The sequence below is a fragment of the Entelurus aequoreus genome, linkage group LG16 (assembly GCF_033978785.1).
Source record: "Entelurus aequoreus isolate RoL-2023_Sb linkage group LG16, RoL_Eaeq_v1.1, whole genome shotgun sequence".
Lineage (NCBI taxonomy): Eukaryota > Metazoa > Chordata > Actinopteri > Syngnathiformes > Syngnathidae > Entelurus > Entelurus aequoreus.
This window is the reverse complement of record NC_084746.1, coordinates 36653733-36672796: the sequence shown is the minus strand read 5'-3', so window position 1 is coordinate 36672796 and position 19064 is coordinate 36653733.

The window sequence follows — 19064 nt, the reverse complement described above, 5'->3', positions numbered from 1 at the left end:
TAAGCCAGAGTAAGCCATTTTTAGGAGATAATTTTTTGTATGGCAGAGTTTAACCGGATCTGACGCATAGCAATATTGTTGTTAAGGCCAGAAAGTGTGTGGCTGGTGGGGAAAAGAGAGTTAATGACAGTGGGCATTTTTAAACAAGAGATGTGAAAAAGTGCCACTCAAGTTCCCACCTGACTACATTTTACTAAACCCTCGGTTACCATTGTTTACCATTTTGTGCACTACAATACTTCAATATTTGTGATGACAATTATCACTCTACACTTCACCTTTGCATCGTGACAGACGGAAACAAGTTGACAGCTTGGGTAGTTTTAATTCAAAAAAATTGTTTGTTTTCTTCTTGCCTTTTCCTCTTCACCGCTCAAATTGGGTAAATCTCCACAAACTGAGCCAACAAGTTTGTTTTGAAACATCTTCCTGAATCAAGTCTGCACATTGAAGTCTTTTTAAGCGCACAAAAACAAATAAATATTTGTTGTAAATAGAAAAATACTTTAATGATCGTTTTTCTGAGATCTTTGCGGGTCCATGAAATCTTGAGGTATGCTAATCTCTAACGTTTCAATCAATCAATCAATCAAAGTTTATTTGTATAGCACCTTCTGTCCAACTCCTTAAATTGTATGTTGTTGTGTGGCAGATCATTAGCATGTAAACTACAGACACAAAGTAGGACTAGGGTTGTCCCGATACCAATATTTTGGTACCGGTACCTAAATGTATTTCAATACTTTTCGGTACTTTCCTAAATAAAGGGGACCACAAAAAAAGGCATTATTGGCTTTATTTCAGCAAAAAAATCTTAGGGTACATTAAACATATGTTTATTATTGCAATCGAAGAACAATTTTGTCCTTAAATAAAATAGTGAACATACTAGACAACTTTTCTTTTAGTAGTAAGTAAACAAACAAAGGCTCCTAATTATTCTGCTGACGTATGCAGTAACATATTGTGTCATTTGTCATTCTATTATAAAATAAATAAATTATAAAGGACAAGCTGTAAAAATTGATTATGAATCTACTTGTTCATTTACTGTTAATATCTGCTTATTTTCGGTTTTAACATGTTCTATCTACACTTCTGTTAAAATGTAATAATCCTTACATTCTTCTGTTGTTTGATACCTTACATTAGATTTGGATGATACCACAAATTTAGGTATCGATCCGATACCAAGTAGTAACACGATCATACATTGGTCATATTCAAAGTCCTCATGTGTTCAGGGACGTATTTCCTGAGTTTATAAACATAATATGAATTTTAAAAAAAGGAAAAAAGATTTTGTGATGCTAAAAAATATCAATGTAATCATAGTAGTATCGACTAGATACACTATTGTGTAGATCCACCCATGGTATTTGTTTACATTCAGAAGTGCTATCTTTTGTTAGCGGTGATGCCGGTGAGCTATTGTACCCTCCTGCGGTGTGTAGTGAAGCATGTTTAGCTATTCCTCGTCCTGCAGGGATGATATTTGTAAGAAACTTACTTTATTTGTCACCATGGAGGCGATAGTAGAAGTAGCTAAAACACTGCCGACTGCGGATGGACGTTAGCCGCTAGCTAGTTAGCCATGTCTTAAAGCACCTCTTCCTGAGGGTGTTTCAGTGGTATAACTTCACCTTTATTGCAAGTTTTTCAGCCAAAATGCATGCATTCACCCTTTTCTGTCTACACCCTGTGTCTGCTTGTAAGTACTCCGGTGTGTGTGCGCTGCCGAACATGCTCCTCTGCTCGTAAAACCAGCAATGTCATGACGTGACGACGCACCGTCATAAAAAAAAAGGGGAACTGGTACTTTTCAAACAGAGTATAGTACCGTTTTTGATTCATTAGTTCCGCGATACTATACTAGTACCGGTATACCGTACAACCCTAAGTAGGACTGACTAAAAGCACCTTTAACCTGTTTAAATTCAAGCATCAAGGCTATATTTTGGGCATCACACTTAAAACACACTACATTACTGTGAAACAAACTGCTAAAAAATATATGAATATGTGACCCCGAGAGGAACAAGCGGTAGAAAATGGATGGGATGTTGAATATGCAGGTAACGTCCCCTCATGGGATGTTAACGAGGAAGAATAACAAACGATATCATTAATACAGAAATTAGATAATTGTCATGTTGTATTCTGTGCAAGCACACTGCTGCCTTCATTTACAAGACGCAAATAAACGTGGATCCCAAACCACTTTTGTTTACTTGATGGTCCAGAAAAAAAATCATCATATCCGTGTAAATGTGCCCATTCAGCTAATTGCAAACCACATTGTGAGCCCCTAGTGTTGCCTTATTAAGAGTGTGGTGCCCCCCCGTTCACCAACATCGCCACCAATCCTGCATCCACGTCTGCCATCTTGCACGCCTCCCGTCGGGTCTCATTCTTGCTACGGTGCCAGGAGCAAACTCTCCATCTCAATTAATCACAAGAGTTTCTAATAGAACGCTTCCCTTTAGGATGAGGCCCATCACAGAGGGGGCCGCAGTGAAGCCGCTCTGATTACTTGAATACACTCACAGAGTGGCAGCTTTGGAGTCACTGCAGATGTCTGCTAATTGTGGTGATTATGGCGAGCGGAGGGGGGTAGGAATATGTGCAATGGATTTCTCCTATTGCTTTTACGCCTCGCATCCTTTGGTTAGAAGCATCTGCTGCACGAGCGGAGCATCCGCAGGGTTTGGAGACGGACAAAAGTGACAAAAGGGGATTGGGCACAGGATCCTGGATGGGCATTCATTTGAACGCCGAGTGCAGCCAGATTGGGTCCATTTGTTTTTGTGGCTCTCTTCATACGGCACAGAATTCATGTCCCTATTCGCCTCCTGTCTCGCTTCATGGTGGCTGTCTCTTTGTTGCAAAATGTCCAACCGGGTGGACTGATTGAATCATCTTTAAAAAGTCATAATACGATGCTGGGATAGAACAAAAGGATATCATAATAATAATAACACAAACCCAAAACCAGTGAAGTTGGCACGTTGTATAAATGGTAAATAAAAACAGAATACAATGATTTGCAAATCCTTTTGAACTTATTATCAATTGAATAGACTGCAAAGACAAGATATTAAATGTTCAAACTGAGAAACAATTTTTTTTTTGTTGCAAATAATCATTAACTTAGAATTTAATGGCAGCAACACATTGCAAAAAAGTTGTTACAGGGGCATTTTTACCACTGTGTTACATGGCCTTTCCTTTTAACAACACTCAGTAAATGTTTGGGAACTGAGGAGACACATTTTTTAAGGTTTTCAGGTGGAATTATTTCCCATTCTTGCTTGATGTACAGCTTAAATTGTTCAACAGTCTCCGTTGTGGTATTTTAGGCTTCGTATTGCGCCACACATTTTCAATTGGAGACAGGTCTGGACTACAGGCAGGCCAGTCTAGTACCCGCACTCTTTTAATACGAAGCCACGCTGTTGTAACATGTGCAGAATGTGGCTTGGCATTGTCTTGCTGAAATAAGCAGGGGCGTCCATGAAAAGGACGTTGCTGGGATGGGAACATATGTTTCTCCAAAACCTGTATGTACCTTTCACCATTAATGGTGCCTTCCCAGATGTGTAAGTTACCCATGCCTTGGGCACCAATACACCCCCATACCATCACAGATGCTGGCTTTGGAACTTTGCGCCTATAACAGTCCGGATGGTTCTTTTCCTCTTCGGTCCGGAGGACACGACGTCCACAGTTTCCAAAAACAATTTGAAATGTGGACTCATCAGACCACAGAACACTTTGCATCAGTCCATCTTAGATGAGCTTGGGCCCAGCGAAGCCGGCTGCGTTTCTGGGTGTTGTTGATAAATGGCTTTCGCTTTGCATAGTAGAGTTTTAACTTGCACTTAAAGATGTAGCGACCAACTGTAATTACTGACAGTGGTTTTCTGAAGTGTTCCTGAGCCCATATGGTGATATCCTTTACACACTGACGTCAGTTTTTGTACCACCTGAGGGATCATAGGTCACGGGCATTCAGTGTTTGTTTTTGGCCTTGCAGTGATTTCTCCAGATTCTCTGAAGCTTTTGATAATATTACAGACCTTAGCTGGTGAAATCCCTAAATTCCTTGCAATAGGTGGATGAGAAATGTTGTTCTTAAACTGTTGGACAATTTGCTCACGCATTCGTTGACAAAGTGGTGACCCTCGCCCCATCCTGGTTTGTGAATGACTGAGCATTTCATGGAAGCTGCTTTTGTACCCAATCATGGCACCCACCTGTTCCCAATGAGCCTGTTCGCCTGTGGGATGTTCCAAATAAGTATTTGATGAGCATTCCTCAACTTTCTCAGTCTTTTTTGCCACTTGTGCCATCTTTTTTGAAACATGTTGCAGGCATCAAATTCCAAATGAGCTAATATTTGCAAAAAATAGAAGTTTTCCAGTTCGAACGTTAAGTAGCTTGTCTTTGCAGTCTATTCAATTGAATATAAGTTGAAAAGGATTTGCAAATAATTGTATTTTGTTTTTATTCACCATTTACATAACGTGCCAACTTCACTGGCTTTGGGTTTTGTATAAGGTGCCTTTCTCGGCACTCAAGGACACAGTACAACAACAACAAAAAACATTTACAGTGAATAAGCAGTCAGGAATAGGTGGGTTTTGAGTCTTGACTTAAAGAGGGAAATTGAGTCCATATTGCAAAGGTCTGGTGGTCGTCAAAGATGAGGGGCTGAGCAGCTGAAGGCTCGGGCACCCATGGTGGACAGTTTACAAAAGAGGACAGTGAGACGGACGTATGACGAGGATCTTAGGGAACGTGAGGGAGTGGTGACAAGGAGCAGGTCAGAAACACGTGACAGAGCAAGGTTATGGATAGCTTTGAAAGTGAGATGAATTATTTGAAACTGGGTAGTGTTTGGTGGGTAGCCAGTGGAGTCGCTGCAGAACAGGGGTGATGCGCTGGATTGAAGGGGTTCTGGTGATTATCCAATATGATAACATGAATGTATTACCTTTATGAGATGCACGTTCAATATCATAGCTGGGCCGCAAGAAAAGATTTCTTAAAAAAATCTAACATGCACTTTTTAGTGAATTCACCTTCTTTGAATGGCTTTCCCGCCCTAGAAACCATCTCACTCACCATGTAGCTAGCTTTGACTGCTGCATCGCTCTTTTCGCTTGCTTTCTTGACGAAATCTTGTTGCCTCAGTAGACTGGTTTTAAAATTTGCAACCCGGTTCACTCTCTCATCTCCCTGGTATTTTGCATACTCCTCAGCATGTCTAGTTGTATAATAATGTTTCAAATTGTATTCGTTGTGCACTGCAACTTTCTCTGTATCAACTACAGAAAAGAGCTATAAGGATTATTCATAAAGTAGATTACTTAGAACACACTAACATATTATTTATTAATTCGGGTTTATTGAAATTACAGGAGCTAGTAAAGTTACAGACATTATTTGTCATGTTTAAGGCTAAAAGTAAAACATTACAAGCAAATTTACAAAAAATGTTTGTCATCACTTGTGAGAATGAAGAGCATAGAAGAAAAGGTCATTTCCAACATCAGTATTCAAGGACAACTTTAAAACAAATGTGCATATCAGTGGTGGGGGTTAAACTATGGAATTATCTTTACAATGAGATAAAAGATTGTAAAAATATATTCCAATTGAAAAATATATAAAGACAGAACAATAAGATAATATGTACAGCCATAAGTGTTTACATTTTGCTTTATATTTATTATTTTACTTATTTTTTGCCTGGTTTTGTATTTGTTTTGTATCATCCCGTGAGGTGTACATTACTTCTTTTGTTTTTTTTGTTCGTTTTTTACTTCATGAAGTTTTGCACTTCTTGAGTTTTTTTGTGTGTTTTTTTGTTTGTTTTCGTTATATTTGGATGTAATTGTTGGTTTATATGATATCATTAAGTAAGACTACGTATTATGTTGAAGGGGGCAGGAAAATATAAGATTTTTCTTCATCCTGCTCCTTCTCAGGCATCCATCCATCCATCCATCTTCTTCCGCTTCTCAGGCATTGGTGTGTAAATGTATAGTTGAATAATTGAGGTATAATTGTCTATCGATCAAAGATGCACATCAATGAAGGAGATAAATAAAAATGAAATGAAATGAAATAAGACACGTCGGGGTGCTCCTGTGCTCAACAAATAAATATTGCATCAAAAATCGTCTCTGTCTGGAGTCAACGGGAGGAGGGGGGGGCTCGCCGTGGAGTTTACAGTTACGGTAGCACAATTAGCCCCGAACGGGCTAACATCACCACTGACGTGTTACACGTCTGATTCCCCCAGCGACTCTCTGTCGGAGTATCAGCGCTGGGGTCCAGTGCACCACAGTTTTGTATTGTCGCTCGGTCCTTCGGCGGAGTACTTTGGAAGCTACCGGACCGCTCGTCTTCCCCGCCCAGACTGTTTACAACGGGGGCGGGAGCGAGTAGGCGGGCGAGCGAGGGAGGCAGGGAGGGAGGGAGGAAGAGCGTGTGCGAGTGTCGTGGAAAAGCGGCAAAATGTTTCTCTGCTTGCATCACGCAAGTGACGTCAATGCATACTTGCCAACCTTGAGACTTCCGAATTCGGGAGATGGGGGGGGGGGGGGGTTGAGGTGTGTGTGGGGCGGTGTTGAGGTGGGCGGGGTTGGGAGGAGGCGGGGTTGGGGGTAGCGGGGGTGTTTTTGTAGCCAGGAAGAGTTAGGGCTGCAAAGGATTCCGGGTATTTGTTCTGTTGTGTTTATTTTGTGTTACGGTGCGGATGTTCTCACGAAATGTGTTTGTCATTCTTGTTTGGTGTGGGTTCACAGTGTGGCACATATTTGTAACAGTGTTAAAAAATAAATTAAATAAAATATGACCACCCTCAGTGTGACATGTATGGCTGTTCCTCAAGTATGTCTTGCAATAATTTGCGTGTGTCTGCAGAAGCCTCATACAACATGTGTCTGAGTAGCCACGCTGTTAGTATGGAGTAAAAGATGATGCGATGACAGTCTCTAGAGAACACTAAAGGTGGTGCCATCACGACACGCCCGCTATATTATCAAGAGCCTTATATCACACAGTAATAGGTAGATTCCTTCAGCTCCGCACACAACGCTGTCAAGTGTCATTCATTTTTCGAGGGCCGCACTAACATTAAACTTTCATATTAAGGTGGGGGCCGCAAAATAACGTCTCGCGGGCCGCAATTGGCCCGCGGGCCGCGTGTTTGAGACCCCTGGTCCTAACGGCATCGGTACAAGACATTTAAATTGTGTCTTTTACAGCCCACTTGAGTCGGAATAAGAAGCATCATAACTAGAGATGGACATCTCAATCAATCAATCAATTAATCAATCAAAGTTTATTTATATAGCCCTTAATCACAAGTGTCTCAAAGGGCTGCACAAGCCACAACGATGGTAAAATACAGTCAGCAAGATAGGATGGAGCTAAACCGTTTAGTATTTTATACGTAAGTAGTAAAAAACCTTAAAGTCGCATCTTAAGTGCACAGGAAGCCAGTGCAGGTGAGTCAGTATAGGTATTTATATCGGTATATAAAGTATATATAAATCTATAATATCAATATAAGTATATATATATATATATATATATATATATATATATATATATATATATATATATATATATATATATATATATATATATATATATATATATATATATATATATATATATATATATTAGGGGTGTGGGAAAAAATCGATTCGAATTCGAATCGCGATTCTCACGTTGTGCGATTCAGAATTAATTCTCATTTTTAAAAAATTGATTTTTTAATTTTTTTTTAAATATTTTTTATTTTATTTTATTTTTTATTAATCTATCCAACAAAACAATACACAGCATTATGGAAAGAAAAAAAATGTAAAAAGAAAAAAATAATAATTAAATTGTTATATGTATCCAGTGATTATACTAAAGTTATTTTCCATTTAACTTCACCAGTTTTAGATTATTTTTAATTTTATTTTCACATTTGCCGTTCAAATACTGAGAAGAGACGGTGCGGTGATCAGCAGCCAGTTGAGGCATGTCACTGATTTGTGCCTCAACATGGATGCAATGACTCGGCTAACTGCTGAGCTGCTGTGCAGTGAGAGTGTATTGCTATATGAATTATATCAGCTAACTAAACTATGGCATAGTTTAGTTAGCTGAGGTATATAATGTACAGTGTATTTTGTCAACAACTGTGTGTGTGTAACGTATTTCTTGTGCTGAGCATTCATAAATCTGCTGCAAAAGACGTACTGGTTGAGGCTCGCAGTAATCCGGCCTCCTGGTGGTAGAGGGCGGTAGTGATCCCAGAGATCATTCCTCGGCCGCAGAAGAAAACAAAACAAAAAAAAAGTTTGCAAGCGATTGTTTATTTCCTCTAGCCTGGACTTTTATTAAAAACATGGAGGATTACATATGTAAAATAAAACAGTTTTCTAAACTGGACTTTCAATCGAAGCAGGAGGTAATAATTAAAGGTATACCAACGCCGGAGCTAAAAGGTTTGCTTTTGACCTCGGGACAGAAGACCCGTTCTTTTCAAACAGCGTGGTACACACGCAAAGGCTGTTCAGCAAGAAAGTACGTAAGACCATAATAATGTTTTTTTTTATTAAATGTGCTTTTTTGTGTACTACAGTTGTGTAAAGAATGCTGGTATGAGCTTTTAAACATAACCCGTTAACTGCTGCCAATCACATGGTGAATAAGATACTATTTAGGGTTCATATGTTTGTAAATCTGACTGTGATGATGCAGTGCCTCACCAGACATTAACCTCACCGCACGCCACTGATATATATATATATATATATATATATATATATATATATATATATATATATATATATATATATATATATATATATATATATATATATATATATATATATATATATATATATATATATATATATATATATATATATATATATGTGTGTGTACAGTATATAAAGGTATATACAGTATAGATATATATATGGTATATAGTGTTATATACAGTATAGTTATATATGCATATAGGTATATAAAGGTATATACAATATAGGTATATATGTATATAAAGGTATATACAGTATAGGTATATATGTATATAAAGGTATATACAGTATAGGTATATATGTATATAAAGGTATACACAGTATAGGCGTAATATGATCAAACTTTCTTGTTCTTGTCAAAAGTCTAGCAGCTGCATTTTGTACCAACTGTAATCTTTTAATGCTAGACATAGGGAGACCTGAAAATAATAGGTTACAGTAATCGAGACGAGATAAATTTAGTCAAAGGCATTTATCGGCAATGGTCATTACGTACTTTTTTCACAAAAATCGTCTGATACTGACTGGTGGCCGATCGATCGCCACATCCGTAATAATAACCAGTTATTCATTCATTTTCTATTCGGTTTGTCCACAATAAGGTCACGGGTGAGCTGCAGGCTATCCCAACATCCTTAACTGGTCGCCTGTCAATCACTGGGCACATATGGACCAACAACCATTCAAAACCATCAACAATATAATGTATCCAATTACCTAACATGCTGTTTTTTGGGGTGTGGTAGTACTGGGAGAAAGCCCACACATGCAGGGGAAGAACAGACAAACATGCCCCAAGATTCAAACTCTTGATTTCTTTGACTGTGAGGCCGACATACTAACCTCTCGGCCACCGTGCGGTATAGTACGCAATTATGGTTCTAATCATCTGGGGGTTCCATTATCAATACACCCTTATTAACAGAACAAGCAAAGCAAGTAATATTTGAAAATTCATGACTGTTATGCAAGAATGAAAATAAGGTAATCGCTGTACTAAAAATATACTAATATACTGTATATTTATATACAGTACAGGCCAAAAGTTTGGACACACCTTTTCATTTATTGCGTTTTCTTTATTTTCATGACTATTTACATTGTAGGTTGTCACATCAAAACTATGAATGAACACGTAGAGTTATGTACTTAACAGAAAAAGGTGAAATAACTGAAAACATGTTTTACATTCTAGTTTCTTCAAAATAGCCACCCTTTGCTCTGATTACTGCTTTGCACACTCTTGGCATTCTCTCGATGAGCTTCAAGCACACCTGTGAAGTGAAAACCATTTCAGGTGACTACCTTTTAAAGCTCATCGGGAGAATGCCAAGAGTGTGCAAAGCAGTAATCAGATCAACGGGTGGCTATTTTGAAGGAACTAGAATACAAAACATGTTTTCAGTTATTTCACATTTTTTTGTTAAGTACATAACTCCATCCATCCATCCATTCTCTACCGCTTATTCCCTTCGGGGTCGCGGGGGGCGCTGGAGCCTATCTCAGCTACAATCGGGCGGAAGGCGGGGTACACCCTGGACAAGTCGCCACCTCATCGCAGGCACTCCACATGTGTTCATTCATAGTTTTGATGTGACAATCTACAATGTAAATAAATAGACATGAAAATAAAGAAAACGCATTGAATGAGAAGGTGTGTCCAAACTTTTGTCCTGTACTGTATATACTAGAAGAAAACTAAAATAAGCTGCAGTGAAAACACAGGCTGCTATATTTAAAATACAAATCCGATTAAAAACAGTGGCACAAATGAAAAATACATTGGAATCAAAATACTAAATATTTTGAATATATTATATAAAATATATACAACAAATCAAATCAAATGTTAAAAAATGTTATTAAAGATATTTCTAAAAATACAGAATTACATATTTATAATGTGTATTAACATATAAAATATATATATACATATACATATATTTATATATATATATATATATATATATATATATATATATATATATATATATATATATATATATATATATATATATATATATATATATATATATATATATATATATATATATATATATATATATACATACCACATTTATACAAATGTATACAAAACAAATAAGCTGACCTGCTAAAATCCCTCAAAAATAACATCCATATGCAAAGTACTGTTGAAAAGCAACTGAACTGAGAGACTATTTAATGCATATTTACACTCATCATGCCGCCCTTGACATGCTACAGTACTCTGAAACTGGAGCAAATCATACACGCACTCATACATTTAGCATAATAATGAAGTTACATATCGGATATTATCTCTGCTGGGTTGCAAGCGCACCACGGCCGATTTACTGTGGATGTGCTTTTGCAAGGCAAGACTTGGCTAATTCCTCTGGGGGCGAGTGCTCTTCCTGTCAGCCTGATCAAAGCTTGTCTCTTGATAAGAGCATAAACTGCAACGTGCCCCATCACCGTCAATGTCTGGGCATGCGTGTGTGTGTGTGTGTGTGTGTGTGTGTGTGTGTGTGTGTGTGTCCATCCCCCATCACCAGAGGCTGTATTATGCATTGTTGTTGGCATGCCCTACATGCTCAGCCGAGCATAGTCCAACGTGGTACAGTACACACGTCTTCCCATCCCCGCCGCACTACCCTGTTGTGTCCGCGGGCCTGCTTCATTTACCTTTGCTCCTGAATTAATGCTAGTTAACTGTCACATTAGCTCGGATCTGCCGGCCCCCTCGTTGTCAACAACATAAACTCGCCTGGATTGTGTTTGCTTTGATTCGCAGCACACGCATGAACTGACTTTGACTGCATGCACAGAGGCATCGTCAAGCTGCAACCACCCATAAATAACCTTTATCTGAGCGAGACGCAGTGTGGCGTGAACATTTTCAAGCGACTTGTTCTGTTTTCCAAACTAAACGGCAATAAAACCCCGATGTTGAAGGATTTTGGGGGAAACTTTGGTGTGTGACGGGCAGGTGTTTCCTTCAGAGGCTAAGTATCTTGTGGCGTACCTCAGGGATCAACACTCGGACCAAAATTGTTCAATCTCTACATAAATGACATTTGTAAAGTTACAAAGGACTTAAAGTTGGTATTATTTGCAGATTGTATAACTGTGTTTTGTTCAAGAGAGAACACACAAAAGCTTATACAAATAATAACAGAAGAAATTAACAAATGAAAAAGATGGTTTGACAAAAACAGACTATCTTTGAATCTCAGTAAAACTAAAATAATGCTATTTGGTAACAGTAGTGAAGTGAAGTGAATTACATTTATATAGCGCTTTTTCTCAAGTGACTCAAAGCGCTTTACATAGTGAAACCCAATATCTAAGTTACATTCAAACCAGTGTGGGTGGCACTGGGAGCAGGTGGGTAAAGTGTCTTGCCCAAGGACACAACGGCAGTGACTAGGATGGCGGAAGCGGGGATCGAACCTGCAACCCTCAAGTTGCTGGCACGGCCGCTCTACCAACCGAGCTATACCGCCCAGTACAGTAGAAATGAAAGTCAAACACAATTAAAAATAGACGGAGTGAAGTGGAAATCTCATGTAAAAAGTATACAACATAAAGTTAAAGTTAAAGTACCAGTGATTGTCACACACACACAAGGTGTGGCGAAATTATTCTCTGCATTTGACCCATCACCCTTGATCACCCCCTGGGAGGTGAGGGGAGCAGTGAGCAGCAGCACTGGCCGCGCCCGGGAATCATAAAGTAGCAAGAAACACGTCAACAATGAATAAAGAAAAACATGTTCTAGACCAAAAATCACTCCATATTCTCTACTGCTATATATTCTAGTGTTACATATCTGAGTTGTTGTGTAGAAATATGGAGAAATAACTACAAATGTGCGCTTCATTCACTAACTGTGTTACAAAAAAAATCTATTAAAATAATACATAATGTTGGATATAGAGAACATAAAAACCTTTTATTTATTATCGTTGTGGCTTGTGCAGCCCTTTGAGACACTCGTGATTTAGGGCTATATAAATCAACTTTGAAACTTGATTAAATCACAATTATTGAAATTCAACGATTTAGTGCATTTACAAACAGCTAAAATGATGTAGAAAGCAAACTATAACCTGCTAGCCAAAAATGTTCAACAATTCTTCTCAACAAAAGAGGAGAAATACAACCTCAGAGAAAAATCTAATTTAAAACATTTGTGTACACATACAACACTTAAAACCTTTAGCATATCAGTATGTGGAATTAAATGATGAATGGACTAAGCAAAGAAATCAAACAAAGAACCAATATGATTCAGTTTAATAGACTGTTCAAACTACAAGTGTTCACAAAGTACACAGAACAATAATCATGATGAACATTGTGAACCCTTTTTTTTTTATTATTTAGACAAAGATTATTTATGTATTTAATATTTGTATGCTTACTATGGTATATTATTTATTTATTTATTCACTGTTCTGTTACAGAGAAGAAGGAAATGGGATAAAATTGCTATGGTATGAAAAGGGGTAGGATTAAATAAGCTCTGCTTCTTCCTACTCCTTTTCTGATGAGCTCTAATGAAACAACTGGAAATATGTGATGCATTACATTGTATCGTATGCATGTTCCACATAAACTGAAACTGAACTGAAGTACTTGTCGGCCTTCACATGTACATGCATAAGGAGTACATATATTTGCCTGCTGGAGGCCGGTGTGTTAAATTCTCTTAGCATGTGTGACGAATCCATGGGCTGGGAAAAGAGCAGCGTATTATTCACAAAGTGAATTCTAAAGAGGCGATCGATCTGTTCAGCTCTCAATTGTCACTCTTGAGCTCAGTGTGTCTATCCGACCTGACATCGACCAGACCTCTTTTAGTATCAGCTTCTTCAAATCTCCTCTTCAATGGATATGATGCAGAATTAGAGGAGAAAGATGTAGCAAGTGCATGTGAGAGATAAAAAAACAAAAAAAGAGCGAGAGCATCCCCCACTCTTGGGTCTTTCATCCTAATCCATGGTCTCTGTCCAAGAAAGGGCCTCCTTTTCACTGGTCTGCCCCAAAGCCTCTTATACGTGACCCCTCTGTGTCTCTCCCCCAAGGCTTTCTCCCACGGCCAGCAACCACGCACAACAACACACATCTGTGCATGCTACTCTGGCGTTAGGCGAAGGAAGTTTGGGTTGGGTATGATTTAAAAAATATTTAAAAAAGGCAAACAAGTGAAGGTCAGAATAAATTCCGCCTCTAAAAAAAAAATCTAAGCTGCTCAATGTCATAGTTTGCAAAACTTGACAGAGCCTCTTATGAAAGGTTTTCGCTCGGAGGTGAAGCCAGATTTACTGCCAGGGTGACTAACGCAGCTGCTGGGAGAGAGCGTGTCTCTCGTTAAAAGGACTGACCTCAATAAAGATGGACGCTCTGCACTCGTTATGTAACTGACTGAGGATGAGCAGGAGGAGGGCATACACAGAACTGTTTCGACTGGCAAAGTTTTCCCCCTCGTACACCACAAACACATCTAATGTAGTTCAAGTGTGGACTTTCAGCTTCAAAATAAAAATAGGATCTTTAGGATTGTATGCAGAACTTGTCTATTTGCAGTAGTATAAGTGAGTACACCCCTCATATTGCCATTTTATTCAATCAATCAAGGGACTAGAGTTGTACGGTATACCGGAACTAGTATAGTACCGCAATACCAATGAATCATATTCAGTACTATATCGCCTCTAAAAAGTACCGGTCCGCCCGGCCTCCCCTTTTTTTTAACGAGCATGGTGGCATGTTGTCACGTCGTGACATTGCTGGTATTACAAGCATAGAGGAGCATGTTCGGCAGCGCACAATCACAGAGTACTTGCAAGCAGACACAGTGTGTAGACAGAAAAGGGAGAACGGACGTATTTTTGGTCTAAATAACTAAAGATAAAGGTGAAGTTATAACATTGAAACACCCTCAGGAAGAGGTGCTTTAAGACATGGCTAGCTAGCTAGCGGCTAACGTCCAGCCGCAGTATGCAGTGTTTTAGCTACTTCTAAATCACTAATCCTCGCCTCCATGGCAACAAATAAAGTAAGTTTCTTACAAGTATCATTATCACTGCAAGACGAGGAATAGCTAAACCTGCTTCACTACACACCGTAGGAGGATACAATAGCTCACCGGCATCACAATGTAAACAAACACCATGGGTGGATCTACACCGAACATCCACTGTAATGATACCAAGTACAGGAACATATCTAGTCGATACTACTATGATTACATCGATATTTTTTAGCATCACAAAATCTTTTTTCGTTTTAAAAAAATGTATATTATGTTTATAAACTGAGGAAATATGTCCCTGGACACGAGGACTTGAATTATGACCAATGTATGATCCTGTAACTACTTGGTATTGGATAGATACCCAAAATTGTGGTATCATCCAAAACTAATGTAAAGTATCGAACAACAGAAGAATAAGTGATTATTACATTTTAACAGAAGTCTAGCTAGAACACGTTGAAAGAGAAAATAAGCAGATATTAACAGTAAATGAACTAGTACATTAATAATTCATTTTCTACCACTTGTCCTTAATAATTTTGACAAAATAATACAATGATAAATGACACAATATGTTACTGCATACGTCAGCAGACAAATTAGGAGCCTTTGTTTGTTTACTTACTAATAAAAGAAAAGTTGTCTCGTATGTTCACTATTTTATTTAAGTACAAAATTGCAATAATAAACATATGTTTAATATACCCTAAGAGTTTTTGTCAAAATAAAGACAATAATGCTATTTTTTGTGGTCCCCTTTATTTAGAAAAGTATCGAAATACATTTTGGTACCGGTACCAAAATGTTGGTATCGGGACAACCCTACAAGGAACAATACACTTGAAATGAAACTTGGATATACGTTGGAGTAGTCAGTGTAGAATAGGTGTGCCCATTACGTGGAGGGCGAGCTAACGGTCGATGGTGGAGGGTGTGCCAGTCGATCGCCAGTCGGGCATTAAAAAATAGACCTAAAAATTAGCGATCATCAACCTTCACCAACCCGTCACTTTCGTCACTTGATTGACATTCACGGCACCCGAGGGTCTTGTGAGATGACGCTGGCTGCTGCCAGATCATTATTAAGAATAAATGACTGACAGGAAGGCGAGAAACACTTTTTATTTCAAGACTCTCGCGCCGTACCTTCCGTCAAAACTTTAAAAAACGACTGCACAGTTCCTGTCTTCACAATAAAAGCGCTGCTTCATCCTGCCTGCACTAACAAAATAAGAGTCTCAGAAAGTTAGTGCACACAAGCTAGCAAGCTACGGAGTTTGCCGCCAATGTATTTCTTGTAAAGTGTAGAAAAAGGAGTATGGAAGCTGGACAAATAAGATGGCAAAAAGCAACCACTTTCATGTGGTATTGAACAGAAAGGAGGACTTTTTTTCTCCTCCATTTGAAAATGTGGATGTTATCATCACTACTGTCTGATTCCAATCAATGCAAGTCATCAGAATCAGGTAATACACCAACTTATATTCTTGTCTTCATTAAAGACAGGAATTTTAAACATGCATGTATTATCATTAAACACCTTTAAATGCCTACTGAAAGCCACTACTACCGACCACGCAGTCTGATAGTTTATATATCAATGATGAAATCTTAATATTGTAACACATGCCAATACGGCCGGGTTAACTTATAAAGTGCAATTTTAAATTTCCCGCTAAACTTCCGGTTGAAAACGTCTGTGTATGATGACATATGCGCGTGACGTCAATCGTTGAAACGGAAGTATTCGGAGCCCATTGAATCCAATACAAAAAGCTCCGTTTTCATCTCAAAGTTCCACAGTATTCTAGACATCTGTGTTGGTGAATCTTTTGCAATTTGTTTAATGAACAATGGAGAATGCAAAGAAGAAAGTTGTAGGTGGGATCAGTGTATTAGGGGCGGACTACAGCAACACAACCAGGAGGACTTTGAGTTGGATAGCAGACGCTGGCCGCCGACCTCACCTTGACTTCCTCCATCTCCGGGCCGCCGACCGCATCTGTGATCGGGTGAAGTCCTTCGTCGTACCGTCGATCGCTGGAGCGCAGGTGAGCACGGGTGTTGATGAGCAGATGAGAGCTGGCGTAGGTGCAGAGCTAATGTTTTTAGCATAGCTCTGTCGAGGTTCCGTAGCTAAGTTAGCTTCAATGGCGTCGTTAGCAACAGCATTGCTAAGCTTCGCCAAGCTGGAAAGCATTAACCGTGTAGTTACATGTCCAGAGTTTGGTAGTATTGTTGATCTTCTGTCTATCCTTCCAGTCATGGGCTTATTTGTTTTGTTTCTATATGCAGTTAAGCCCGATGCTATCACGTTAGCTCAGTAGCAAAAGTGCTTCACCGATGTATTGTCGTGGAGATAAAAGTCACTGTGAATATCCATTTCGCGTTCTCGACTCTCATTTTCGAGAGGATATAGTATCCGAGGTGGTTTAAAATACAAATCCGTGATCCACAATAGAAAAAGGAGAGAGTGTGGAATCCAATGAGCCAGCTTGTACCTAAGTTACGGTCAGAGCGAAAAAAGATACGTCCTGCACTGCACTGTAATCCTTCACTCTAACGTTCCTCATCCACGAATCTTTCATCGTCGCTTTCTCTGTCCGAATCTCTCTCGCTGCATTGTAAACAATAGGGAAATGTGAGCAGCCCTTCCTCCTCTGACGTCACGCTACTTCCAGTACAGGCAAGGCTTTTTTTTATCAGCGACCAAAAGTTGCAAACTTTATCGTCGTTGTTCTCTACTAAATCCTTTCAGCAAAAATATGGCAATATCGCGAAATGATCAAGTATTACACATAGAATGGATCTGCTATCCCCGTTTAAAAAAAAAAAATCATTTCGGTAGGCCTTTAACTTGTTAACAAAACATCTCTTTCTTAGATAAATAAATATAAATGATATATATGAATGAGGTAGATCCCCTCCACTTGGTCAATTGAAAAGTAGCTTGCCAGCAGAAAAAGGTGTGGATGTAGAGCTTGTATAGCAATGTATATTTACTGTGCCATTAAAATAAGACAAAACACAGCCGTTATTGTTGAAATACCCGCCAACAAAAGCGAGTACCGGTACTGGTCACATTGACAATGAAAATGGTGTCCAAAGAGTGAATAGTCATAGTATGAGCACCATGGTTATCTAGCACTGCCTGAATATTGTTGGACTTAGAATTCCCCACATGTTGTTTTTGGAATCATCTTCCGCTCCTGATGTAGACACCTTGGGCTCCTCCACTTTCACATGGAGGAGGGCTCGCAGGTGCTTAACTGGGCGTACTTGGCCACTCCATCACCTTCTTCTTCCTCTGCAAGCCACTTGTCATCTCAGAGGTGGGTTTGGGCTCCTTATCACGTTGGAAAACTACCATGATCTGCCACTGTCACAGCGGATGTTGGAATTCATGTTTCCCCTCAATGCACCACAGCTCACCACAGTTTGGAAGCACTCGTGACCATAAATTGTATAGCAAATCTAAAATCAGTCCATTCAGGATGTCCAAAGCACGCAACTTCCATGCACATTTTGGCCAATCTGCGTAATTTTTGCCAATGGAATTTGTCTTTAAGCGGCACTTAAATGCGCACGTCAACTATATAATCAAAACTTATGTTTTGTTCTTGTGTAGATGAAGCAGGAACAGCAACGTGTAACAATATATTAACTCTTTATTGCTGAAACTGCACAATTGTCGTCCTCCCGTGTAGCTCAGGCCTACTTCCGGTTCATGTCTAGAGCACTAAGCCTTCTGGGTAATGTATATAAACATTTACTAGTTTACATATATTCATATGTTTATTTAATCCTATATACTGTGCATTCGGAGAGTATTCACAGCGCTTCACTTTTTCCACATTTTGATGTTTCAACATTATTCCAAAATTAAATAAAATTTTTTTGTCCTCAAAATTCTACACGCAATACCCCATTATGACAATGTGAAAAGTTTTTTGTCTAAAAAATTAGCAAATTGATTCAAACTAAAAAACTAAAAAAATCACATTTGCTCAATACTTAGTTGATGCCTTTTTGGCAGCAATTACAACCTCAAGTCTTTTTGAATATGATGCCACAAGCGAGGGACACCAATCTTTGGGAAGTTTCACCCGTTCTTCTTTGGCCATTCCTCTTCGCAGCACCTCTCAAGCTCTATCGGGTTGGATGGGAAGTGTTGGTTTTCATCCAGAATGTCTCTGTAGATTGCT